Source organism: Paramisgurnus dabryanus, chromosome 14 (genome assembly GCF_030506205.2).
Source record: "Paramisgurnus dabryanus chromosome 14, PD_genome_1.1, whole genome shotgun sequence".
NCBI lineage: Eukaryota > Metazoa > Chordata > Actinopteri > Cypriniformes > Cobitidae > Paramisgurnus > Paramisgurnus dabryanus.
In genome coordinates, this window is record NC_133350.1 from 29,384,278 (window position 1) to 29,406,816 (window position 22,539).

General features: G+C 45.8%; 31 non-coding genes across 31 annotated transcripts; all 31 read right to left on the minus strand.

Annotated features, from left to right (window-relative positions):
* Positions 1 to 277: 277 nt before the first annotated feature.
* trnac-gca (transfer RNA cysteine (anticodon GCA)) lies at positions 278 to 349 on the minus strand. The gene has a single exon. It is a non-coding gene; the product is annotated as a tRNA-Cys (tRNA).
* Positions 350 to 545: 196 nt separating this feature from the next.
* On the minus strand, positions 546 to 633 carry trnas-gcu (transfer RNA serine (anticodon GCU)). Its single transcript has one exon. It is a non-coding gene; the product is annotated as a tRNA-Ser (tRNA).
* A 451-nt stretch (positions 634 to 1,084) lies between these two features.
* On the minus strand, positions 1,085 to 1,156 carry trnac-gca (transfer RNA cysteine (anticodon GCA)). The gene has a single exon. It is a non-coding gene; the product is annotated as a tRNA-Cys (tRNA).
* A 202-nt stretch (positions 1,157 to 1,358) lies between these two features.
* trnas-gcu (transfer RNA serine (anticodon GCU)) lies at positions 1,359 to 1,440 on the minus strand. Its single transcript has one exon. It is a non-coding gene; the product is annotated as a tRNA-Ser (tRNA).
* An 805-nt stretch (positions 1,441 to 2,245) lies between these two features.
* On the minus strand, positions 2,246 to 2,318 carry trnav-aac (transfer RNA valine (anticodon AAC)). The gene has a single exon. It is a non-coding gene; the product is annotated as a tRNA-Val (tRNA).
* An 837-nt stretch (positions 2,319 to 3,155) lies between these two features.
* On the minus strand, positions 3,156 to 3,226 carry trnac-gca (transfer RNA cysteine (anticodon GCA)). The gene has a single exon. It is a non-coding gene; the product is annotated as a tRNA-Cys (tRNA).
* Positions 3,227 to 3,698: 472 nt separating this feature from the next.
* On the minus strand, positions 3,699 to 3,780 carry trnas-gcu (transfer RNA serine (anticodon GCU)). The gene has a single exon. It is a non-coding gene; the product is annotated as a tRNA-Ser (tRNA).
* Positions 3,781 to 4,585: 805 nt separating this feature from the next.
* On the minus strand, positions 4,586 to 4,658 carry trnav-aac (transfer RNA valine (anticodon AAC)). The gene has a single exon. It is a non-coding gene; the product is annotated as a tRNA-Val (tRNA).
* Positions 4,659 to 5,495: 837 nt separating this feature from the next.
* Positions 5,496 to 5,566, minus strand: trnac-gca (transfer RNA cysteine (anticodon GCA)). The gene has a single exon. It is a non-coding gene; the product is annotated as a tRNA-Cys (tRNA).
* A 472-nt stretch (positions 5,567 to 6,038) lies between these two features.
* On the minus strand, positions 6,039 to 6,120 carry trnas-gcu (transfer RNA serine (anticodon GCU)). The gene has a single exon. It is a non-coding gene; the product is annotated as a tRNA-Ser (tRNA).
* Positions 6,121 to 8,115: 1,995 nt separating this feature from the next.
* Positions 8,116 to 8,187, minus strand: trnac-gca (transfer RNA cysteine (anticodon GCA)). Its single transcript has one exon. It is a non-coding gene; the product is annotated as a tRNA-Cys (tRNA).
* Positions 8,188 to 8,659: 472 nt separating this feature from the next.
* On the minus strand, positions 8,660 to 8,741 carry trnas-gcu (transfer RNA serine (anticodon GCU)). The gene has a single exon. It is a non-coding gene; the product is annotated as a tRNA-Ser (tRNA).
* An 806-nt stretch (positions 8,742 to 9,547) lies between these two features.
* On the minus strand, positions 9,548 to 9,620 carry trnav-aac (transfer RNA valine (anticodon AAC)). The gene has a single exon. It is a non-coding gene; the product is annotated as a tRNA-Val (tRNA).
* An 836-nt stretch (positions 9,621 to 10,456) lies between these two features.
* Positions 10,457 to 10,528, minus strand: trnac-gca (transfer RNA cysteine (anticodon GCA)). Its single transcript has one exon. It is a non-coding gene; the product is annotated as a tRNA-Cys (tRNA).
* A 202-nt stretch (positions 10,529 to 10,730) lies between these two features.
* Positions 10,731 to 10,812, minus strand: trnas-gcu (transfer RNA serine (anticodon GCU)). The gene has a single exon. It is a non-coding gene; the product is annotated as a tRNA-Ser (tRNA).
* An 805-nt stretch (positions 10,813 to 11,617) lies between these two features.
* Positions 11,618 to 11,690, minus strand: trnav-aac (transfer RNA valine (anticodon AAC)). Its single transcript has one exon. It is a non-coding gene; the product is annotated as a tRNA-Val (tRNA).
* An 836-nt stretch (positions 11,691 to 12,526) lies between these two features.
* Positions 12,527 to 12,598, minus strand: trnac-gca (transfer RNA cysteine (anticodon GCA)). The gene has a single exon. It is a non-coding gene; the product is annotated as a tRNA-Cys (tRNA).
* Positions 12,599 to 12,800: 202 nt separating this feature from the next.
* Positions 12,801 to 12,882, minus strand: trnas-gcu (transfer RNA serine (anticodon GCU)). The gene has a single exon. It is a non-coding gene; the product is annotated as a tRNA-Ser (tRNA).
* Positions 12,883 to 13,687: 805 nt separating this feature from the next.
* Positions 13,688 to 13,760, minus strand: trnav-aac (transfer RNA valine (anticodon AAC)). Its single transcript has one exon. It is a non-coding gene; the product is annotated as a tRNA-Val (tRNA).
* An 836-nt stretch (positions 13,761 to 14,596) lies between these two features.
* trnac-gca (transfer RNA cysteine (anticodon GCA)) lies at positions 14,597 to 14,668 on the minus strand. Its single transcript has one exon. It is a non-coding gene; the product is annotated as a tRNA-Cys (tRNA).
* A 202-nt stretch (positions 14,669 to 14,870) lies between these two features.
* Positions 14,871 to 14,952, minus strand: trnas-gcu (transfer RNA serine (anticodon GCU)). The gene has a single exon. It is a non-coding gene; the product is annotated as a tRNA-Ser (tRNA).
* Positions 14,953 to 15,757: 805 nt separating this feature from the next.
* On the minus strand, positions 15,758 to 15,830 carry trnav-aac (transfer RNA valine (anticodon AAC)). Its single transcript has one exon. It is a non-coding gene; the product is annotated as a tRNA-Val (tRNA).
* An 836-nt stretch (positions 15,831 to 16,666) lies between these two features.
* trnac-gca (transfer RNA cysteine (anticodon GCA)) lies at positions 16,667 to 16,738 on the minus strand. The gene has a single exon. It is a non-coding gene; the product is annotated as a tRNA-Cys (tRNA).
* Positions 16,739 to 16,940: 202 nt separating this feature from the next.
* On the minus strand, positions 16,941 to 17,022 carry trnas-gcu (transfer RNA serine (anticodon GCU)). The gene has a single exon. It is a non-coding gene; the product is annotated as a tRNA-Ser (tRNA).
* A 797-nt stretch (positions 17,023 to 17,819) lies between these two features.
* On the minus strand, positions 17,820 to 17,892 carry trnav-aac (transfer RNA valine (anticodon AAC)). The gene has a single exon. It is a non-coding gene; the product is annotated as a tRNA-Val (tRNA).
* Positions 17,893 to 18,728: 836 nt separating this feature from the next.
* Positions 18,729 to 18,800, minus strand: trnac-gca (transfer RNA cysteine (anticodon GCA)). Its single transcript has one exon. It is a non-coding gene; the product is annotated as a tRNA-Cys (tRNA).
* Positions 18,801 to 19,002: 202 nt separating this feature from the next.
* trnas-gcu (transfer RNA serine (anticodon GCU)) lies at positions 19,003 to 19,084 on the minus strand. The gene has a single exon. It is a non-coding gene; the product is annotated as a tRNA-Ser (tRNA).
* An 805-nt stretch (positions 19,085 to 19,889) lies between these two features.
* Positions 19,890 to 19,962, minus strand: trnav-aac (transfer RNA valine (anticodon AAC)). The gene has a single exon. It is a non-coding gene; the product is annotated as a tRNA-Val (tRNA).
* An 837-nt stretch (positions 19,963 to 20,799) lies between these two features.
* On the minus strand, positions 20,800 to 20,871 carry trnac-gca (transfer RNA cysteine (anticodon GCA)). The gene has a single exon. It is a non-coding gene; the product is annotated as a tRNA-Cys (tRNA).
* A 455-nt stretch (positions 20,872 to 21,326) lies between these two features.
* Positions 21,327 to 21,408, minus strand: trnas-gcu (transfer RNA serine (anticodon GCU)). Its single transcript has one exon. It is a non-coding gene; the product is annotated as a tRNA-Ser (tRNA).
* Positions 21,409 to 22,213: 805 nt separating this feature from the next.
* Positions 22,214 to 22,286, minus strand: trnav-aac (transfer RNA valine (anticodon AAC)). Its single transcript has one exon. It is a non-coding gene; the product is annotated as a tRNA-Val (tRNA).
* Positions 22,287 to 22,539: the final 253 nt, after the last annotated feature.

A 22,539-nucleotide genomic window follows, 5' to 3' on the forward strand; every position in this document is an offset into this window, starting at 1 on the left:
GTAGGCAACGCCGGTCCTGAAGTTCCGCAATCCTGCAGATTTTATTTCCAACCCTAAATAAACGTCATCCACCTGTGGTTCTCAGGTGACCTTTAGACCTTGATTAGCCTGTTCATGTGGGCCTGATTGGAGCTGGAGCTGAACTCTGCAGGGCTGCTGCACTCCAGGACCGACGTTTGCCTAACCCTACGTTAAAAGGATCCATGATGAACTTTGAGTCCGAATATTAACGCGGCAAACTACCGCAAGAGCCTACGGACACACAGGCTTACAGCCAAGGGGGCACCCGGATTTGAACCGGGGACCCCTTGATCTGCAGTCAAATGCTCTACCACTGAGCTATACCCCCTCTGAGAAAACACGCGACTGAAGAATTGAAAAATCATCATGTGTTATGCTTCACCACAGTTAAAGCTGTCTTGATAATGTCCAAGTGCGTCCAAACACGTTGCTTTCTCTACTGGGTAGCAGACCACTCCTAGAGGTGTGGGAAACAACTTAACCTTCGGCAATGTTGCGTCTTAAAGACAGTTCAACGTCACAAGGACAGACGACGAGGATGGGATTCGAACCCATGCGTGCAGAGCACAATGGATTAGCAGTCCATCGCCTTAACCACTCGGCTAAATCTGCAGGGCGGAAGCTGAGCAGGAGCAGGGTCAGAGACCGCTGGTATTGTGTGAGCACACAATTCGTGAGCTTTGGCTTCACGTCGTATGGGATTTACTCGTTCAGTGTACGTTGACATTTAGCCATGACTGTGCTGAAATGGCACGGTGTATTCTCATCTTTAGCGTTAGAACAGCGGTAGGCAACGCCGGTCCTGAAGTGCCGCAATCCTGCAGATTTTATTTCCAACCCTAAATAAACGTCATCCACCTGTGGTTCTCAGGTGACCTTTAGACCTTGATTAGCCTGTTCATGTGGGCCTGATTGGAGCTGGAGCTGAACTCTGCAGGGCTGCTGCACTCCAGGACCGACGTTTGCCTAACCCTACGTTAAAAGGATCCATGATGAACTTTGAGTCCGAATATTAACGCGGCAAACTACCGCAAGAGCCTACGGACACACAGGCTTACAGCCAAGGGGGCACCCGGATTTGAACCGGGGACCCCTTGATCTGCAGTCAAATGCTCTACCACTGAGCTATACCCCCTCTGAGAAAACACGCGACTGAAGAATTGAAAAATCATCATGTGTTATGCTTCACCACAGTTAAAGCTGTCTTGATAATGTCCAAGTGCGTCCAAACACGTTGCTTTCTCTACTGGGTAGCAGACCACTCCTAGAGGTGTGGGAAACAACTTAACCTTCGGCAATGTTGCGTCTTAAAGACAGTTCAACGTCACAAGGACAGACGACGAGGATGGGATTCGAACCCATGCGTGCAGAGCACAATGGATTAGCAGTCCATCGCCTTAACCACTCGGCCACCTCGTCCTGTGAAACTTTCCCGTAACCCCTGCCGTTAGGCATTTTGCGATTCCTAAATTACCAGCAAGTACGTACTAGCGTGCATCAAATTGTTTCCGTTGTTTGTGTAATTAAATGTTATCTTTTAGAAAGCGTTCATTTTGGCCTGACAGAAGGGAAACGCCTGAAGAGAACTGTGCATGAGCAATCCATCGCCTTAGACATGTTTAGAAATAATTTCAAGGACTGACCTGGGGTTTGATTGGGGTTCTTTGTCAAAATAGTTTTCAACGGATTTCAACATGAAACAGGCAAAAAGCAAAGGAGACATTCAAGACTTTATGTAAAGGGAACAAGAGGTTTTCATTGGCTTATCTACACAGCCAACTGGCTGCGTAATGTTGACTAAACCTCAGTACACTTACCTGCCGTACGTTCAACTAACACTAACCGACGATCAGGTTTACAATAACGTGCATCAAACTGATGTAACTGTTGAGGTAGTTAAATCAACATGACCAAAACCCTGTCATATCTCTAACAAAGTGTTTATTTCAGTCGATCCGAGGACTTTTTGTGATAACCACTTCACCACAGAAACCTGTTCCTTTGGATTCTTTGTTTATTTTGATAGATTTGGCCACACATTTTCTCTCTGTGCAACACTTTCCAAAGGGGCAATGCTTTTCGTCCACTTGAGAACTGGCCACCTTTCATGCGTGAAGCGAATGTGACGGGCGGAACTGTGTGTAACTTTAAAAGTGCTTCAAGACACAAGGAGTAACGTGTCTCAAGAAAGGCATTTAACTCGCAGCGTATCAAAAGGACGCGCTGTTTCTGCCCGGTTTCGAACCGAGGACCTTTCGCGTGTTAGGCGAACGTGATAACCACTACACTACAGAAACCTACATGATGTGAAACTTGGTTGTATCAACGGATTTTGTCACATATTTTGCACTCGTTTGAAGGGACCGCACAAACTGTATGAGAAAGGCGGTGCATTTCCCAGAAATGCATGGATGCTTCTTCTGAAACCAGCAAACAGCCACACACTTCTTAGTTCGGGTATCTCTCCGATTTGTTTCAGAGGTGAAGTGTGAGCAGTCAAGTCGCAGCTGTGCGATCTGACCGAATAACGCAGGTATCTCCAAACCTGCTGCTGGTCGGCTACTGTCCTGCAGACTTCAGTTTCAACCCACCTCCAACACACCAGTCTGTAATGATCAAGCAACCCTTAACACCTTGATAAGCTGCTTCAGCTAAGTTTCATTGGGGTTGGAGCTAAATCTGCAGGGCGGAAGCTCACCAGGAGCAGGGTCAGAGACCCCTGGTATTGTGTGAGCACACAATTCGTGAGCTTTGGCTTCACGTCGTATGGGATTTACTCGTTCAGTGTACGTTGACATTTAGCCATGACTGTGCTGAAATGGCACGGTGTATTCTCATCTTTAGCGTTAGAACAGCGGTAGGCAACGCCGGTCCTGAAGTGCCGCAATCCTGCAGATTTTATTTCCAACCCTAAATAAACGTCATCCACCTGTGGTTCTCAGGTGACCTTTAGACCTTGATTAGCCTGTTCATGTGGGCCTGATTGGAGCTGGAGCTGAACTCTGCAGGGCTGCTGCACTCCAGGACCGACGTTTGCCTAACCCTACGTTAAAAGGATCCATGATGAACTTTGAGTCCGAATATTAACGCGGCAAACTACCGCAAGAGCCTACGGACACACAGGCTTACAGCCAAGGGGGCACCCGGATTTGAACCGGGACCCCTTGATCTGCAGTCAAATGCTCTACCACTGAGCTATACCCCCTCTGAGAAAACACGTGACTGAAGAATTGAAAAATCATCATGTGTTATGCTTTACCACAGCTGTCTTGATAATGTCCAAGTGAACGGTTAGACCTCCCTATCTGCGTTTAAACGCTCTAGCACTGACCTATAAAAATTGTGCTAGAGACAACGTATGTTTTCAACCATTCCGCTAAGGTTTTTCAGTTGTTATGATTCCTGTTCTGTTCCTCTTACAGCAAACATCAACAAAGGTAAATCCGCTCAACCCAGTCTTTACCACTTTCTAGACAGTTGGCACATAGCATGGACTTTAAAGTCTGAAAACACTCAAGTGTCCCTCAGAGACTCTGGATTGTAAGCACTTCAAAACTGATGCAAAGAAAACACGTTGCTTTCTCTACTGGGTAGCAGACCACTCCTAGAGGTGTGGGAAACAACTTAACCTTCGGCAATGTTGCGTCTTAAAGACAGTTCAACGTCACAAGGACAGACGACGAGGATGGGATTCGAACCCATGCGTGCAGAGCACAATGGATTAGCAGTCCATCGCCTTAACCACTCGGCCACCTCGTCCTGTGAAACTTTCCCGTAACCCCTGCCGTTAGGCATTTTGCGATTCCTAAATTACCAGCAAGTACGTACTAGCGTGCATCAAATTGTTTCCGTTGTTTGTGTAATTAAATGTTATCTTTTAGAAAGCGTTCATTTTGGCCTGACAGAAGGGAAACGCCTGAAGAGAACTGTGCATGAGCAATCCATCGCCTTAGACATGTTTAGAAATAATTTCAAGGACTGACCTGGGGTTTGATTGGGGTTCTTTGTCAAAATAGTTTTCAACGGATTTCAACATGAAACAGGCAAAAAGCAAAGGAGACATTCAAGACTTTATGTAAAGGGAACAAGAGGTTTTCATTGGCTTATCTACACAGCCAACTGGCTGCGTAATGTTGACTTAACCTCAGTACACTTACCTGCCGTACGTTCAACTAACACTAACCGACGATCAGGTTTACAATAACGTGCATCAAACTGATGTAACTGTTGAGGTAGTTAAATCAACATGACCAAAACCCTGTCATATCTCTAACAAAGTGTTTATTTCAGTCGATCCGAGGACTTTTTGTGATAACCACTTCACCACAGAAACCTGTTCCTTTGGATTCTTTGTTTATTTTGATAGATTTGGCCACACATTTTCTCTCTGTGCAACACTTTCCAAAGGGGCAATGCTTTTCGTCCACTTGAGAACTGGCCACCTTTCATGCGTGAAGCGAATGTGACGGGCGGAACTGTGTGTAACTTTAAAAGTGCTTCAAGACACAAGGAGTAACGTGTCTCAAGAAAGGCATTTAACTCGCAGCGTATCAAAAGGACGCGCTGTTTCTGCCCGGTTTCGAACCGAGGACCTTTCGCGTGTTAGGCGAACGTGATAACCACTACACTACAGAAACCTACATGATGTGAAACTTGGTTGTATCAACGGATTTTGTCACATATTTTGCACTCGTTTGAAGGGACCGCACAAACTGTATGAGAAAGGCGGTGCATTTCCCAGAAATGCATGGATGCTTCTTCTGAAACCAGCAAACAGCCACACACTTCTTAGTTCGGGTATCTCTCCGATTTGTTTCAGAGGTGAAGTGTGAGCAGTCAAGTCGCAGCTGTGCGATCTGACCGAATAACGCAGGTATCTCCAAACCTGCTGCTGGTCGGCTACTGTCCTGCAGACTTCAGTTTCAACCCACCTCCAACACACCAGTCTGTAATGATCAAGCAACCCTTAACACCTTGATAAACTGCTTCAGCTAAGTTTCATTGGGGTTGGAGCTAAATCTGCAGGGCGGAAGCTCACCAGGAGCAGGGTCAGAGACCCCTGGTATTGTGTGAGCACACAATTCGTGAGCTTTGGCTTCACGTCGTATGGGATTTACTCGTTCAGTGTACGTTGACATTTAGCCATGACTGTGCTGAAATGGCACGGTGTATTCTCATCTTTAGCGTTAGAACAGCGGTAGGCAACGCCGGTCCTGAAGTGCCGCAATCCTGCAGATTTTATTTCCAACCCTAAATAAACGTCATCCACCTGTGGTTCTCAGGTGACCTTTAGACCTTGATTAGCCTGTTCATGTGGGCCTGATTGGAGCTGGAGCTGAACTCTGCAGGGCTGCTGCACTCCAGGACCGACGTTTGCCTAACCCTACGTTAAAAGGATCCATGATGAACTTTGAGTCCGAATATTAACGCGGCAAACTACCGCAAGAGCCTACGGACACACAGGCTTACAGCCAAGGGGGCACCCGGATTTGAACCGGGACCCCTTGATCTGCAGTCAAATGCTCTACCACTGAGCTATACCCCCTCTGAGAAAACACGTGACTGAAGAATTGAAAAATCATCATGTGTTATGCTTTACCACAGCTGTCTTGATAATGTCCAAGTGAACGGTTAGACCTCCCTATCTGCGTTTAAACGCTCTAGCACTGACCTATAAAAATTGTGCTAGAGACAACGTATGTTTTCAACCATTCCGCTAAGGTTTTTCAGTTGTTATGATTCCTGTTCTGTTCCTCTTACAGCAAACATCAACAAAGGTAAATCCGCTCAACCCAGTCTTTACCACTTTCTAGACAGTTGGCACATAGCATGGACTTTAAAGTCTGAAAACACTCAAGTGTCCCTCAGAGACTCTGGATTGTAAGCACTTCAAAACTGATGCAAAGAAAACACGTTGCCTTCTCTACTGGGTAGCAGACCACTCCTAGAGGTGTGGGAAACAACTTAACCTTCGGCAATGTTGCGTCTTAAAGACAGTTCAACGTCACAAGGACAGACGACAAGGATGGGATTCAAACCCACGCGTGCAGAGCACAATGGATTAGCAGTCCATCGCCTTAACCACTCGGCCACCTCGTCCTGTGAAACTTTCCCGTAACCCCTGCCGTTGGGCATTTTGCGATTCCTAAATTACCAGCAAGTACGTACTAGCGTGCATCAAATTGTTTCCGTTGTTTGTGTAATTAAATGTTATCTTTTAGAAAGCGTTAATTTTGGCCTGACAGAAGGGAAACGCCTGAAGAGAACTGTGCATGAGCAATCCATCGCCTTAGACATGTTTAGAAATAATTTCAAGGACTGACCTGGGGTTTGATTGGGGTTCTTTTTCAAAATAGTTTTCAACGGATTTCAACATGAAACAGGCAAAAAGCAAAGGAGACATTAAAGACTTTATGTAAAGGGAACAAGAGGTTTTCATTGGCTTATCTACACAGCCAACTGGCTGCGTAATGTTGACTAAACCTCAGTACACTTACCTGCCGTACGTTCAACTAACACTAACCGACGATCAGGTTTACAATAACGTGCATCAAACTGATGTAACTGTTGAGGTAGTTAAATCAACATGACCAAAACCCTGTCATATCTCTAACAAAGTGTTTATTTCAGTCGATCCGAGGACTTTTTTGTGATAACCACATCACCACAGAAACCTGTTCCTTTGGATTCTTTGTTTATTTTGATAGATTTGGCCACACATTTTCTCTCTGTGCAACACTTTCCAAAGGGGCAATGCTTTTCGTCCACTTGAGAACTGGCCACCTTTCATGCGTGAAGCGAATGAACGCTCTAGCACAATGGATTAGCAGTCCATCGCCTTAACCACTCGGCCACCAAAAGAGGTTTTCATTGGCTTATCTACACAGCCAACTGGCTGCGTAATGTTGACTAAACCTCAGTACACTTACCTGCCGTACGTTCAACTAACACTAACCGACGATCAGTTTTACAATAACGTGCATCAAACTGATGTAACTGTTGAGGTAGTTAAATCAACATGACCAAAACCCTGTCATATCTCTAACAAAGTGTTTATTTCAGTCGATCCGAGGACTTTTTGTGATAACCACATCACCACAGAAACCTGTTCCTTTGGATTCTTTGTTTATTTTGATAGATTTGGCCACACATTTTCTCTCTGTGCAACACTTTCCAAAGGGGCAATGCTTTTCGTCCACTTGAGAACTGGCCACCTTTCATGCGTGAAGCGAATGTGACGGGCGGAACTGTGTGTAACTTTAAAAGTGCTTCAAGACACAAGGAGTAACGTGTCTCAAGAAAGGCATTTAACTCGCAGCGTATCAAAAGGATGCGCTGTTTCTGCCCGGTTTCGAACCGATGACCTTTCGCGTGTTAGGCGTACGTGATAACCACTACACTACAGAAACCTACATGATGTGAAACTTGGTTGTATCAACGGATTTTGTCACATATTTTGCACTCGTTTGAAGGGACCGCACAAACTGTATGAGAAAGGCGGTGCATTTCCCAGAAATGCATGGATGCTTCTTCTGAAACCGGCAAACAGCCACACACTTCTTAGTTCGGGTATCTCTCCGATTTGTTTCAGAGGTGAAGTGTGAGCAGTCAAGTCGCAGCTGTGCGGTTGGAGCTAAATCTGCAGGGCGGGAGCTCACCAGGAGCAGGGTCAGAGACCCCTGGTATTGTGTGAGCACACAATTCGTGAGCTTTGGCTTCACGTCGTATGGGATTTACTCGTTCAGTGTACGTTGACATTTAGCCATGACTGTGCTGAAATGGCACGGTGTATTCTCATCTTTAGCGTTAGAACAGCGGTAGGCAACGCCGGTCCTGAAGTGCCGCAATCCTGCAGATTTTATTTCCAACCCTAAATAAACGTCATCCACCTGTGGTTCTCAGGTGACCTTTAGACCTTGATTAGCCTGTTCATGTGGGCCTGATTGGAGCTGGAGCTGAACTCTGCAGGGCTGCTGCACTCCAGGACCGACGTTTGCCTAACCCTACGTTAAAAGGATCCATGATGAACTTTGAGTCCGAATATTAACGCGGCAAACTACCGCAAGAGCCTACGGACACACAGGCTTACAGCCAAGGGGGCACCCGGATTTGAACCGGGGACCCCTTGATCTGCAGTCAAATGCTCTACCACTGAGCTATACCCCCTCTGAGAAAACACGTGACTGAAGAATTGAAAAATCATCATGTGTTATGCTTTACCACAGCTGTCTTGATAATGTCCAAGTGAACGGTTAGACCTCCCTATCTGCGTTTAAACGCTCTAGCACTGACCTATAAAAATTGTGCTAGAGACAACGTATGTTTTCAACCATTCCGCTAAGGTTTTTCAGTTGTTATGATTCCTGTTCTGTTCCTCTTACAGCAAACATCAACAAAGGTAAATCCGCTCAACCCAGTCTTTACCACTTTCTAGACAGTTGGCACATAGCATGGACTTTAAAGTCTGAAAACACTCAAGTGTCCCTCAGAGACTCTGGATTGTAAGCACTTCAAAACTGATGCAAAGAAAACACGTTGCTTTCTCTACTGGGTAGCAGACCACTCCTAGAGGTGTGGGAAACAACTTAACCTTCGGCAATGTTGCGTCTTAAAGACAGTTCAACGTCACAAGGACAGACGACAAGGATGGGATTCAAACCCACGCGTGCAGAGCACAATGGATTAGCAGTCCATCGCCTTAACCACTCGGCCACCTCGTCCTGTGAAACTTTCCCGTAACCCCTGCCGTTGGGCATTTTGCGATTCCTAAATTACCAGCAAGTACGTACTAGCGTGCATCAAATTGTTTCCGTTGTTTGTGTAATTAAATGTTATCTTTTAGAAAGCGTTCATTTTGGCCTGACAGAAGGGAAACGCCTGAAGAGAACTGTGCATGAGCAATCCATCGCCTTAGACATGTTTAGAAATAATTTCAAGGACTGACCTGGGGTTTGATTGGGGTTCTTTTTCAAAATAGTTTTCAACGGATTTCAACATGAAACAGGCAAAAAGCAAAGGAGACATTAAAGACTTTATGTAAAGGGAACAAGAGGTTTTCATTGGCTTATCTACACAGCCAACTGGCTGCGTAATGTTGACTAAACCTCAGTACACTTACCTGCCGTACGTTCAACTAACACTAACCGACGATCAGGTTTACAATAACGTGCATCAAACTGATGTAACTGTTGAGGTAGTTAAATCAACATGACCAAAACCCTGTCATATCTCTAACAAAGTGTTTATTTCAGTCGATCCGAGGACTTTTTTGTGATAACCACATCACCACAGAAACCTGTTCCTTTGGATTCTTTGTTTATTTTGATAGATTTGGCCACACATTTTCTCTCTGTGCAACACTTTCCAAAGGGGCAATGCTTTTCGTCCACTTGAGAACTGGCCACCTTTCATGCGTGAAGCGAATGTGACGGGCGGAACTGTGTGTAACTTTAAAAGTGCTTCAAGACACAAGGAGTAACGTGTCTCAAGAAAGGCATTTAACTCGCAGCGTATCAAAAGGATGCGCTGTTTCTGCCCGGTTTCGAACCGAGGACCTTTCGCGTGTTAGGCGAACGTGATAACCACTACACTACAGAAACCTACATGATGTGAAACTTGGTTGTATCAACGGATTTTGTCACATATATTGCACTCGTTTGAAGGGACCGCACAAACTGTATGAGAAAGGCGGTGCATTTCCCAGAAATGCATGGATGCTTCTTCTGAAACCGGCAAACAGCCACACACTTCTTAGTTCGGGTATCTCTCCGATTTGTTTCAGAGGTGAAGTGTGAGCAGTCAAGTCGCAGCTGTGCGATCTGACCGAATAACGCAGGTATCTCCAAACCTGCTGCTGGTCGGCTACTGTCCTGCAGACTTCAGTTTCAACCCACCTCCAACACACCAGTCTGTAATGATCAAGCAACCCTTAACACCTTGATAAGCTGCTTCAGCTAAGTTTCATTGGGGTTGGAGCTAAATCTGCAGGGCGGAAGCTCACCAGGAGCAGGGTCAGAGACCCCTGGTATTGTGTGAGCACACAATTCGTGAGCTTTGGCTTCACGTCGTATGGGATTTACTCGTTCAGTGTACGTTGACATTTAGCCATGACTGTGCTGAAATGGCACGGTGTATTCTCATCTTTAGCGTTAGAACAGCGTAGGCAACGCCGGTCCTGAAGTGCCGCAATCCTGCAGATTTTATTTCCAACCCTAAATAAACGTCATCCACCTGTGGTTCTCAGGTGACCTTTAGACCTTGATTAGCCTGTTCATGTGGGCCTGATTGGAGCTGGAGCTGAACTCTGCAGGGCTGCTGCACTCCAGGACCGACGTTTGCCTAACCCTACGTTAAAAGGATCCATGATGAACTTTGAGTCCGAATATTAACGCGGCAAACTACCGCAAGAGCCTACGGACACACAGGCTTACAGCCAAGGGGGCACCCGGATTTGAACCGGGGACCCCTTGATCTGCAGTCAAATGCTCTACCACTGAGCTATACCCCCTCTGAGAAAACACGCGACTGAAGAATTGAAAAATCATCATGTGTTATGCTTCACCACAGTTAAAGCTGTCTTGATAATGTCCAAGTGCATCCAAACACGTTGCTTTCTCTACTGGGTAGCAGACCACTCCTAGAGGTGTGGGAAACAACTTAACCTTCGGCAATGTTGCGTCTTAAAGACAGTTCAACATCACAAGGACAGACGACGAGGATGGGATTCGAACCCACGCGTGCAGAGCACAATGGATTAGCAGTCCATCGCCTTAACCACTCGGCCACCTCGTCCTGTGAAACTTTCCCGTAACCCCTGCCGTTGGGCATTTTGCGATTCCTAAATTACCAGCAAGTACGTACTAGCGTGCATCAAATTGTTTCCGTTGTTTGTGTAATTAAATGTTATCTTTTAGAAAGCGTTCATTTTGGCCTGACAGAAGGGAAACGCCTGAAGAGAACTGTGCATGAGCAATCCATCGCCTTAGACATGTTTAGAAATAATTTCAAGGACTGACCTGGGGTTTGATTGGGGTTCTTTTTCAAAATAGTTTTCAACGGATTTCAACATGAAACAGGCAAAAAGCAAAGGAGACATTCAAGACTTTATGTAAAGGGAACAAGAGGTTTTCATTGGCTTATCTACACAGCCAACTGGCTGCGTAATGTTGACTAAACCTCAGTACACTTACCTTCCGTACGTTCAACTAACACTAACCGACGATCAGGTTTACAATAACGTGCATCAAACTGATGTAACTGTTGAGGTAGTTAAATCAACATGACCAAAACCCTGTCATATCTCTAACAAAGTGTTTATTTCAGTCGATCCGAGGACTTTTTGTGATAACCACATCACCACAGAAACCTGTTCCTTTGGATTCTTTGTTTATTTTGATAGATTTGACCACACATTTTCTCTCTGTGCAACACTTTCCAAAGGGGCAATGCTTTTCGTCCACTTGAGAACTGGCCACCTTTCTTGCGTGAAGCGAATGTGACGGGCGGAACTGTGTGTAACTCTAAAATTGCTTCAAGACACAAGGAGTAACGTGTCTCAAGAAAGGCATTTAACTCGCAGCGTATCAAAAGGACGCGCTGTTTCTGCCCGGTTTCGAACCGAGGACCTTTCGCGTGTTAGGCGAACGTGATAACCACTACACTACAGAAACCTACATGATGTGAAACTTGGTTGTATCAACGGATTTTGTCACATATTTTGCACTCGTTTGAAGGGACCGCACAAACTGTATGAGAAAGGCGGTGCATTTCCCAGAAATGCATGGATGCTTCTTCTGAAACCGGCAAACAGCCACACACTTCTTAGTTCGGGTATCTCTCCGATTTGTTTCAGAGGTGAAGTGTGAGCAGTCAAGTCGCAGCTGTGCGATCTGACCGAATAACGCAGGTATCTCCAAACCTGCTGCTGGTCGGCTACTGTCCTGCAGACTTCAGTTTCAACCCACCTCCAACACACCAGTCTGTAATGATCAAGCAACCCTTAACACCTTGATAAGCTGCTTCAGCTAAGTTTCATTGGGGTTGGAGCTAAATCTGCAGGGCGGGAGCTCACCAGGAGCAGGGTCAGAGACCCCTGGTATTGTGTGAGCACACAATTCGTGAGCTTTGGCTTCACGTCGTATGGGATTTACTCGTTCAGTGTACGTTGACATTTAGCCATGACTGTGCTGAAATGGCACGGTGTATTCTCATCTTTAGCGTTAGAACAGCGTAGGCAACGCCGGTCCTGAAGTGCCGCAATCCTGCAGATTTTATTTCCAACCCTAAATAAACGTCATCCACCTGTGGTTCTCAGGTGACCTTTAGACCTTGATTAGCCTGTTCATGTGGGCCTGATTGGAGCTGGAGCTGAACTCTGCAGGGCTGCTGCACTCCAGGACCGACGTTTGCCTAACCCTACGTTAAAAGGATCCATGATGAACTTTGAGTCCGAATATTAACGCGGCAAACTACCGCAAGAGCCTACGGACACACAGGCTTACAGCCAAGGGGGCACCCGGATTTGAACCGGGGACCCCTTGATCTGCAGTCAAATGCTCTACCACTGAGCTATACCCCCTCTGAGAAAACACGCGACTGAAGAATTGAAAAATCATCATGTGTTATGCTTCACCACAGTTAAAGCTGTCTTGATAATGTCCAAGTGCATCCAAACACGTTGCTTTCTCTACTGGGTAGCAGACCACTCCTAGAGGTGTGGGAAACAACTTAACCTTCGGCAATGTTGCGTCTTAAAGACAGTTCAACATCACAAGGACAGACGACGAGGATGGGATTCGAACCCACGCGTGCAGAGCACAATGGATTAGCAGTCCATCGCCTTAACCACTCGGCCACCTCGTCCTGTGAAACTTTCCCGTAACCCCTGCCGTTGGGCATTTTGCGATTCCTAAATTACCAGCAAGTACGTACTAGCGTGCATCAAATTGTTTCCGTTGTTTGTGTAATTAAATGTTATCTTTTAGAAAGCGTTCATTTTGGCCTGACAGAAGGGAAACGCCTGAAGAGAACTGTGCATGAGCAATCCATCGCCTTAGACATGTTTAGAAATAATTTCAAGGACTGACCTGGGGTTTGATTGGGGTTCTTTTTCAAAATAGTTTTCAACGGATTTCAACATGAAACAGGCAAAAAGCAAAGGAGACATTCAAGACTTTATGTAAAGGGAACAAGAGGTTTTCATTGGCTTATCTACACAGCCAACTGGCTGCGTAATGTTGACTAAACCTCAGTACACTTACCTGCCGTACGTTCATCTAACACTAACCGACGATCAGGTTTACAATAACGTGCATCAAACTGATGTAACTGTTGAGGTAGTTAAATCAACATGACCAAAACCCTGTCATATCTCTAACAAAGTGTTTATTTCAGTCGATCCGAGGACTTTTTGTGATAACCACATCACCACAGAAACCTGTTCCTTTGGATTCTTTGTTTATTTTGATAGATTTGGCCACACATTTTCTCTCTGTGCAACACTTTCCAAAGGGGCAATGCTTTTCGTCCACTTGAGAACTGGCCACCTTTCATGCGTGAAGCGAATGTGACGGGCGGAACTGTGTGTAACTTTAAAATTGCTTCAAGACACAAGGAGTAACGTGTCTCAAGAAAGGCATTTAACTCGCAGCGTATCAAAAGGACGCGCTGTTTCTGCCCGGTTTCGAACCGAGGACCTTTCGCGTGTTAGGCGAACGTGATAACCACTACACTACAGAAACCTACATGATGTGAAACTTGGTTGTATCAACGGATTTTGTCACATATTTTGCACTCGTTTGAAGGGACCGCACAAACTGTATGAGAAAGGCGGTGCATTTCCCAGAAATGCATGGATGCTTCTTCTGAAACCGGCAAACAGCCACACACTTCTTAGTTCGGGTATCTCTCCGATTTGTTTCAGAGGTGAAGTGTGAGCAGTCAAGTCGCAGCTGTGCGATCTGACCGAATAACGCAGGTATCTCCAAACCTGCTGCTGGTCGGCTACTGTCCTGCAGACTTCAGTTTCAACCCACCTCCAACACACCAGTCTGTAATGATCAAGCAACCCTTAACACCTTGATAAGCTGCTTCAGCTAAGTTTCATTGGGGTTGGAGCTAAATCTGCAGGGCGGGAGCTCACCAGGAGCAGGGTCAGAGACCCCTGGTATTGTGTGAGCACACAATTCGTGAGCTTTGGCTTCACGTCGTATGGGATTTACTCGTTCAGTGTACGTTGACATTTAGCCATGACTGTGCTGAAATGGCACGGTGTATTCTCATCTTTAGCGTTAGAACAGCGTAGGCAACGCCGGTCCTGAAGTGCCGCAATCCTGCAGATTTTATTTCCAACCCTAAATAAACGTCATCCACCTGTGGTTCTCAGGTGACCTTTAGACCTTGATTAGCCTGTTCATGTGGGCCTGATTGGAGCTGGAGCTGAACTCTGCAGGGCTGCTGCACTCCAGGACCGACGTTTGCCTAACCCTACGTTAAAAGGATCCATGATGAACTTTGAGTCCGAATATTAACGCGGCAAACTACCGCAAGAGCCTACGGACACACAGGCTTACAGCCAAGGGGGCACCCGGATTTGAACCGGGGACCCCTTGATCTGCAGTCAAATGCTCTACCACTGAGCTATACCCCCTCTGAGAAAACACGCGACTGAAGAATTGAAAAATCATCATGTGTTATGCTTCACCACAGTTAAAGCTGTCTTGATAATGTCCAAGTGCATCCAAACACGTTGCTTTCTCTACTGGGTAGCAGACCACTCCTAGAGGTGTGGGAAACAACTTAACCTTCGGCAATGTTGCGTCTTAAAGACAGTTCAACATCACAAGGACAGACGACGAGGATGGGATTCGAACCCACGCGTGCAGAGCACAATGGATTAGCAGTCCATCGCCTTAACCACTCGGCCACCTCGTCCTGTGAAACTTTCCCGTAACCCCTGCCGTTGGGCATTTTGCGATTCCTAAATTACCAGCAAGTACGTACTAGCGTGCATCAAATTGTTTCCGTTGTTTGTGTAATTAAATGTTATCTTTTAGAAAGCGTTCATTTTGGCCTGACAGAAGGGAAACGCCTGAAGAGAACTGTGCATGAGCAATCCATCGCCTTAGACATGTTTAGAAATAATTTCAAGGACTGACCTGGGGTTTGATTGGGGTTCTTTTTCAAAATAGTTTTCAACGGATTTCAACATGAAACAGGCAAAAAGCAAAGGAGACATTCAAGACTTTATGTAAAGGGAACAAGAGGTTTTCATTGGCTTATCTACACAGCCAACTGGCTGCGTAATGTTGACTAAACCTCAGTACACTTACCTGCCGTACGTTCATCTAACACTAACCGACGATCAGGTTTACAATAACGTGCATCAAACTGATGTAACTGTTGAGGTAGTTAAATCAACATGACCAAAACCCTGTCATATCTCTAACAAAGTGTTTATTTCAGTCGATCCGAGGACTTTTTGTGATAACCACATCACCACAGAAACCTGTTCCTTTGGATTCTTTGTTTATTTTGATAGATTTGGCCACACATTTTCTCTCTGTGCAACACTTTCCAAAGGGGCAATGCTTTTCGTCCACTTGAGAACTGGCCACCTTTCATGCGTGAAGCGAATGTGACGGGCGGAACTGTGTGTAACTTTAAAAGTGCTTCAAGACACAAGGAGTAACGTGTCTCAAGAAAGGCATTTAACTCGCAGCGTATCAAAAGGACGCGCTGTTTCTGCCCGGTTTCGAACCGAGGACCTTTCGCGTGTTAGGCGAACGTGATAACCACTACACTACAGAAACCTACATGATGTGAAACTTGGTTGTATCAACGGATTTTGTCACATATTTTGCACTCGTTTGAAGGGACCGCACAAACTGTATGAGAAAGGCGGTGCATTTCCCAGAAATGCATGGATGCTTCTTCTGAAACCGGCAAACAGCCACACACTTCTTAGTTCGGGTATCTCTCCGATTTGTTTCAGAGGTGAAGTGTGAGCAGTCAAGTCGCAGCTGTGCGATCTGACCGAATAACGCAGGTATCTCCAAACCTGCTGCTGGTCGGCTACTGTCCTGCAGACTTCAGTTTCAACCCACCTCCAACACACCAGTCTGTAATGATCAAGCAACCCTTAACACCTTGATAAGCTGCTTCAGCTAAGTTTCATTGGGGTTGGAGCTAAATCTGCAGGGCGGAAGCTCACCAGGAGCAGGGTCAGAGACCCCTGGTATTGTGTGAGCACACAATTCGTGAGCTTTGGCTTCACGTCGTATGGGATTTACTCGTTCAGTGTACGTTGACATTTAGCCATGACTGTGCTGAAATGGCACGGTGTATTCTCATCTTTAGCGTTAGAACAGCGTAGGCAACGCCGGTCCTGAAGTGCCGCAATCCTGCAGATTTTATTTCCAACCCTAAATAAACGTCATCCACCTGTGGTTCTCAGGTGACCTTTAGACCTTGATTAGCCTGTTCATGTGGGCCTGATTGGAGCTGGAGCTGAACTCTGCAGGGCTGCTGCACTCCAGGACCGACGTTTGCCTAACCCTACGTTAAAAGGATCCATGATGAACTTTGAGTCCGAATATTAACGCGGCAAACTACCGCAAGAGCCTACGGACACACAGGCTTACAGCCAAGGGGGCACCCGGATTTGAACCGGGGACCCCTTGATCTGCAGTCAAATGCTCTACCACTGAGCTATACCCCCTCTGAGAAAACACGCGACTGAAGAATTGAAAAATCATCATGTGTTATGCTTCACCACAGTTAAAGCTGTCTTGATAATGTCCAAGTGCATCCAAACACGTTGCTTTCTCTACTGGGTAGCAGACCACTCCTAGAGGTGTGGGAAACAACTTAACCTTCGGCAATGTTGCGTCTTAAAGACAGTTCAACATCACAAGGACAGACGACGAAGATGGGATTCGAACCCACGCGTGCAGAGCACAATGGATTAGCAGTCCATCGCCTTAACCACTCGGCCACCTCGTCCTGTGAAACTTTCCCGTAACCCCTGCCGTTGGGCATTTTGCGATTCCTAAATTACCAGCAAGTACGTACATCAAATTGTTTCCGTTGTTTGTGTAATTAAATGTTATCTTTTAGAAAGCGTTCATTTTGGCCTGACAGAAGGGAAACGCCTGAAGAGAACTGTGCATGAGCAATCCATCGCCTTAGACATGTTTAGAAATAATTTCAAGGACTGACCTGGGGTTTGATTGGGGTTCTTTTTCAAAATAGTTTTCAACGGATTTCAACATGAAACAGGCAAAAAGCAAAGGAGACATTCAAGACTTTATGTAAAGGGAACAAGAGGTTTTCATTGGCTTATCTACACAGCCAACTGGCTGCGTAATGTTGACTAAACCTCAGTACACTTACCTGCCGTACGTTCATCTAACACTAACCGACGATCAGGTTTACAATAACGTGCATCAAACTGATGTAACTGTTGAGGTAGTTAAATCAACATGACCAAAACCCTGTCATATCTCTAACAAAGTGTTTATTTCAGTCGATCCGAGGACTTTTTGTGATAACCACATCACCACAGAAACCTGTTCCTTTGGATTCTTTGTTTATTTTGATAGATTTGGCCACACATTTTCTCTCTGTGCAACACTTTCCAAAGGGGCAATGCTTTTCGTCCACTTGAGAACTGGCCACCTTTCATGCGTGAAGCGAATGTGACCGGCGGAACTGTGTGTAACTTTAAAAGTGCTTCAAGACACAAGGAGTAACGTGTCTCAAGAAAGGCATTTAACTCGCAGCGTATCAAAAGGACGCGCTGTTTCTGCCCGGTTTCGAACCGAGGACCTTTCGCGTGTTAGGCGAACGTGATAACCACTACACTACAGAAACCTACATGATGTGAAACTTGGTTGTATCAATGGATTTTGTCACATATTTTGCACTCGTTTGAAGGGACCGCACAAACTGTATGAGAAAGGCGGTGCATTTCCCAGAAATGCATGGATGCTTCTTCTGAAACCGGCAAACAGCCACACACTTCTTAGTTCGGGTATCTCTCCGATTTGTTTCAGAGGTGAAGTGTGAGCAGTCAAGTCGCAGCTGTGCGATCTGACCGAATAACGCAGGTATCTCCAAACCTGCTGCTGGTCGGCTACTGTCCTGCAGACTTCAGTTTCAACCCACCTCCAACACACCAGTCTGTAATGATCAAGCAACCCTTAACACCTTGATAAGCTGCTTCAGCTAAGTTTCATTGGGGTTGGAGCTAAATCTGCAGGGCGGAAGCTCACCAGGAGCAGGGTCAGAGACCCCTGGAATTGTGTGAGCACACAATTCGTGAGCTTTGGCTTCACGTCGTATGGGATTTACTCGTTCAGTGTACGTTGACATTTAGCCATGACTGTGCTGAAATGGCACGGTGTATTCTCATCTTTAGCGTTAGAACAGCGTAGGCAACGCCGGTCCTGAAGTGCCGCAATCCTGCAGATTTTATTTCCAACCCTAAATAAACGTCATCCACCTGTGGTTCTCAGGTGACCTTTAGACCTTGATTAGCCTGTTCATGTGGGCCTGATTGGAGCTGGAGCTGAACTCTGCAGGGCTGCTGCACTCCAGGACCGACGTTTGCCTAACCCTACGTTAAAAGGATCCATGATGAACTTTGAGTCCGAATATTAACGCGGCAAACTACCGCAAGAGCCTACGGACACACAGGCTTACAGCCAAGGGGGCACCCGGATTTGAACCGGGGACCCCTTGATCTGCAGTCAAATGCTCTACCACTGAGCTATACCCCCTCTGAGAAAACACGCGACTGAAGAATTGAAAAATCATCATGTGTTATGCTTCACCACAGTTAAAGCTGTCTTGATAATGTCCAAGTGCATCCAAACACGTTGCTTTCTCTACTGGGTAGCAGACCACTCCTAGAGGTGTGGGAAACAACTTAACCTTCGGCAATGTTGCGTCTTAAAGACAGTTCAACATCACAAGGACAGACGACGAGGATGGGATTCGAACCCACGCGTGCAGAGCACAATGGATTAGCAGTCCATCGCCTTAACCACTCGGCCACCTCGTCCTGTAAAACTTTCCCGTAACCCCTGCCGTTGGGCATTTTGCGATTCCTAAATTACCAGCAAGTACGTACTAGCGTGCATCAAATTGTTTCCGTTGTTTGTGTAATTAAATGTTATCTTTTAGAAAGCGTTCATTTTGGCCTGACAGAAGGGAAACGCCTGAAGAGAACTGTGCATGAGCAATCCATCGCCTTAGACATGTTTAGAAATAATTTCAAGGACTGACCTGGGGTTTGATTGGGGTTCTTTTTCAAAATAGTTTTCAACGGATTTCAACATGAAACAGGCAAAAAGCAAAGGAGACATTCAAGACTTTATGTAAAGGGAACAAGAGGTTTTCATTGGCTTATCTACACAGCCAACTGGCTGCGTAATGTTGACTAAACCTCAGTACACTTACCTGCCGTACGTTCATCTAACACTAACCGACGATCAGGTTTACAATAACGTGCATCAAACTGATGTAACTGTTGAGGTAGTTAAATCAACATGACCAAAACCCTGTCATATCTCTAACAAAGTGTTTATTTCAGTCGATCCGAGGACTTTTTGTGATAACCACATCACCACAGAAACCTGTTCCTTTGGATTCTTTGTTTATTTTGATAGATTTGGCCACACATTTTCTCTCTGTGCAACACTTTCCAAAGGGGCAATGCTTTTCGTCCACTTGAGAACTGGCCACCTTTCATGCGTGAAGCGAATGTGACGGGCGGAACTGTGTGTAACTTTAAAAGTGCTTCAAGACACAAGGAGTAACGTGTCTCAAGAAAGGCATTTAACTCGCAGCGTATCAAAAGGACGCGCTATTTGTGCCCGGTTTCGAACCGAGGACCTTTCGCGTGTTAGGCGAACGTGATAACCACTACACTACAGAAACCTACATGATGTGAAACTTGGTTGTATCAACGGATTTTGTCACATATTTTGCACTCGTTTGAAGGGACCGCACAAACTGTATGAGAAAGGCGGTGCATTTCCCAGAAATGCATGGATGCTTCTTCTGAAACCGGCAAACAGCCACACACTTCTTAGTTCAGGTATCTCTCCGATTTGTTTCAGAGGTGAAGTGTGAGCAGTCAAGTCGCAGCTGTGCGATCTGACCGAATAACGCAGGTATCTCCAAACCTGCTGCTGGTCGGCTACTGTCCTGCAGACTTCAGTTTCAACCCACCTCCAACACACCAGTCTGTAATGATCAAGCAACCCTTAACACCTTGATAAGCTGCTTCAGCTAAGTTTCATTGGGGTTGGAGCTAAATCTGCAGGGCGGAAGCTCACCAGGAGCAGGGTCAGAGACCCCTGGTATTGTGCGAGCACACAATTCGTGAGCTTTGGCTTCATGTCGTATGGGATTTACTCGTTCAGTGTACGTTGACATTTAGCCATGACTGTGCTGAAATGGCACGGTGTATTCTCATCTTTAGCGTTAGAACAGCGGTAGGCAACGCCGGTCCTGAAGTGCCGCAATCCTGCAGATTTTATTTCCAACCCTAAATAAACGTCATCCACCTGTGGTTCTCAGGTGACCTTTAGACCTTGATTAGCCTGTTCATGTGGGCCTGATTGGAGCTGGAGCTGAACTCTGCAGGGCTGCTGCACTCCAGGACCGACGTTTGCCTAACCCTACGTTAAAAGGATCCATGATGAACTTTGAGTCCGAATATTAACGCGGCAAACTACCGCAAGAGCCTACGGACACACAGGCTTACAGCCAAGGGGGCACCCGGATTTGAACCGGGGACCCCTTGATCTGCAGTCAAATGCTCTACCACTGAGCTACACCCCCTCTAAGAAAACACGCGACTGAAGAATTGAAAAATCATCATGTGTTATGCTTCACCACAGTTAAAGCTGTCTTGATAATGTCCAAGTGAACGGTTAGACCTCCCTATCTGCGTTTAAACGCTCTAGCACTGACCTATAAAAATTGTGCTAGAGACAACGTATGTTTTCAACCATTCCGCTAAGGTTTTTCAGTTGTTATGATTCCTGTTCTGTTCCTCTTACAGCAAAAATCAACAAAGGTAAATCCGCTCAACCCAGTCTTTACCACTTTCTAGACAGTTGGCACATAGCATGGACTTTAAAGTCTGAAAACACTCAAGTGTCCCTCAGAGACTCTGGATTGTAAGCACTTCAAAACTGATGCAAAGAAAACACGTTGCTTTCTCTACTGGGTAGCAGACCACTCCTAGAGGTGTGGGAAACAACTTAAAGACAGTTCAACGTCACAAGGACAGACGACGAGGATGGGATTCGAACCCACGCGTGCAGAGCACAATGGATTAGCAGTCCATCGCCTTAACCACTCGGCCACCTCGTCCTGTGAAACTTTCCCGTAACCCCTGCCGTTGGGCATTTTGCGATTCCTAAATTACCAGCAAGTACGTACTAGCGTGCATCAAATTGTTTCCGTTGTTTGTGTAATTAAATGTTATCTTTTAGAAAGCGTTCATTTTGGCCTGACAGAAGGGAAACGCCTGAAGAGAACTGTGCATGAGCAATCCATCGCCTTAGACATGTTTAGAAATAATTTCAAGGACTGACCTGGGGTTTGATTGGGGTTCTTTTTCAAAATAGTTTTCAACGGATTTCAACATGAAACAGGCAAAAAGCAAAGGAGACATTCAAGACTTTATGTAAAGGGAACAAGAGGTTTTCATTGGCTTATCTACACAGCCAACTGGCTGCGTAATGTTGACTAAACCTCAGTACACTTACCTGCCGTACGTTCATCTAACACTAACCGACGATCAGGTTTACAATAACGTGCATCAAACTGATGTAACTGTTGAGGTAGTTAAATCAACATGACCAAAACCCTGTCATATCTCTAACAAAGTGTTTATTTCAGTCGATCCGAGGACTTTTTGTGATAACCACATCACCACAGAAACCTGTTCCTTTGGATTCTTTGTTTATTTTGATAGATTTGGCCACACATTTTCTCTCTGTGCAACACTTTCCAAAGGGGCAATGCTTTTCGTCCACTTGAGAACTGGCCACCTTTCATGCGTGAAGCGAATGTGACGGGCGGAACTGTGTGTAACTTTAAAATTGCTTCAAGACACAAGGAGTAACGTGTCTCAAGAAAGGCATTTAACTCGCAGCGTATCAAAAGGACGCGCTGTTTCTGCCCGGTTTCGAACCGAGGACCTTTCGCGTGTTAGGCGAACGTGATAACCACTACACTACAGAAACCTACATGATGTGAAACTTGGTTGTATCAACGGATTTTGTCACATATTTTGCACTCGTTTGAAGGGACCGCACAAACTGTATGAGAAAGGCGGTGCATTTCCCAGAAATGCATGGATGCTTCTTCTGAAACCGGCAAACAGCCACACACTTCTTAGTTCGGGTATCTCTCCGATTTGTTTCAGAGGTGAAGTGTGAGCAGTCAAGTCGCAGCTGTGCGATCTGACCGAATAACGCAGGTATCTCCAAACCTGCT